Below are 2,017 nucleotides of genomic sequence, written 5' to 3'. Positions count from 1 at the left end.
TGGATTGCTAGCTACTGGGGGGGGGGGAACGTGTAGATCTGCCCTCGCAGAGGAGGGAGAGCTTGTGCCTGAATAAAACTTGGTCTTAAAGGTGCCACTGGACTGTTTTGGGCTGGGGGGAGCTCTGCAACTTACCTGGCTGCTTCTTGCTCTGACCGAGGGCTGCTGGGAGCAGGGGGCGGGGCTTGTTGCATGTGCCCGCCCCCTGGGCTCTTTACTGCCGGAGCTCTGCTCCTGTGCGCTCCTACAGGAAATGACCCCTGCCAAGTGCACAGCTTGGGGAGGGACGCGCATGGAGTGTGGGGGGGAGGTAGGGGACACCCGCCTAGCCATTCAGATTAGCCGAATCAACCCTGGCGATCCATGGGGTGACAGATGTTGCAGCCAGATCGCCCTCCCATGTGGGTCAACTTCAGCTAGAAGAAGAAAAAGAGTATTGCCACTGAGCCCAGATCAAGGCTGACCCAGGTTGCCACAAGAGATTTGGAGATGGATTGATTCCAGACAGGGAAGGCAGGATGAGACCTAGTAAGGCAGGCCTTCCCATTCTAGGGCTTCCACGGGGACACGGGTGCTGGGGAACAGGTGTTTGGGGTGTCGCAACCCGCTGACAAGGCTGTTGGCATCATTTGGAAGCTGATGGCTGTCAGGGCTGTTCTATGAAAGGTGATCTTGGAAAGGTAAGAAACTCTGTTGTGATTCATGTTGACCAATCCAAACCATGGAGAAAATTTGGAGCTGGATATACAGTTGCCAGCTCTGGACTGGGAAATACCTGGAGATTTTGGAGATGGAGAGATTGGATTTATACCCCATGGCCCTTCACTACCCGAAGGAGTCTCACAGCCGCTTACAATCTCCTTTCCTTTCCCCTCCCCACAACAGGCTCCCTGTGAGGTAGGTGGGGCTGAGAGAGAGAGCTCTTTCGAGGACTGCCCTTGAGAGAACAGCTCTGGGAGAACTTGTGACTGACCCAAGGTCACACCAGCAGCTGCATGTGGAGGAGAGCACTGAGGTCAGGGTTGCAAAATCGTTTGGCCCTCCCTGGACTGAAAGATGCCAGACTGGCCTCTACCAGGGCAAGGGCCTTCTCAGTGGTGGCTCCACACTGGTGGAACGAACTCCCGGAGGACATCAGGGCCCTGCGGGACCTCTGACAGTTCTGCAGGGCTTGTAAAACAGAGCTCTTCCACCAGGCCTTCGACTAGGAGCCACCACTAATAACATCAATTACATCAGCAACATCAACCAATACTAATTGAGGTGGATAATACTAACTAACTATGCTGGACGCCGACGGGGCCCATTTTTTGAGAACATCTATCATGTCCCCCGAGTTGCTATTGTCACCAGCACTTTATTTCTATTTAATTCTATTTTATTGTGAGCTATGACTTGTTATGTTTGTGTTTTAATGTTTTTATTCCTTATTGTAAGTCGCCCTGAGCCTGCCTGTGGCAGGGAGGGCGGGATTAAAAAAATGAATAAATAAATAAATAATAAAATGGTGATACCAGCAACCCAGGTCAGATCACCCTGCAGGCGGGTAAGGCCTTGCATGGAGACCTGGCTGCCTGGGACGCTCCTCTCCTTCCGCAAATAGTGAATCAAGGCAACTGTGCATGGAAGTCCCAACTCTGGGGAGACAAAGGCAGAGCCAAATCCCTACTTAGAAATGTTTGGGGGGGGACAGTCTCCACGTTCTTGGCAATCTTATAATTCCCAGGCTTTCCAGGTTTTATGTGGAGTTACTGAAAAGTTTATTTTATAAATGATTGTTGTGTGTGAACTGAGTGCGTAGAATCTCAGCCACATTGGGCAGACTGGCACGCTTTGCTCTGGCCAAGTGCTGCCCGCAGGACCAAATAAGGACAGCTACGAACATAAGAGGACATAAGAGAAGCCAATGTTGGATCAGGCCAATGGCCCATCCAGTCCAACACTCTGTGTCACACAGTGGCCAAAAATACCAGGTGCCATCAGGAGGTCCAGCAGTGGGGCCAGGACACCAGAAGCC

General features: G+C 51.9%; 1 protein-coding gene across 1 annotated transcript in view; it reads left to right on the top strand.

Annotated features, from left to right (window-relative positions):
- Nucleotides 1-2,017, top strand: part of LOC107119751 (nicotinamide N-methyltransferase-like) — a 9,398-nt gene that overhangs the window by 5,050 nt on the left and 2,331 nt on the right. The window lies entirely within an intron of this gene.

Source organism: Gekko japonicus, unplaced genomic scaffold, assembly GCF_001447785.1.
Source record: "Gekko japonicus isolate JY-2015 unplaced genomic scaffold, Gekko_japonicus_V1.1 scaffold805, whole genome shotgun sequence".
In the NCBI taxonomy this organism is placed as follows: domain Eukaryota; kingdom Metazoa; phylum Chordata; class Lepidosauria; order Squamata; family Gekkonidae; genus Gekko; species Gekko japonicus.
This window is presented reverse-complemented; position numbering and strand designations above follow the sequence as displayed.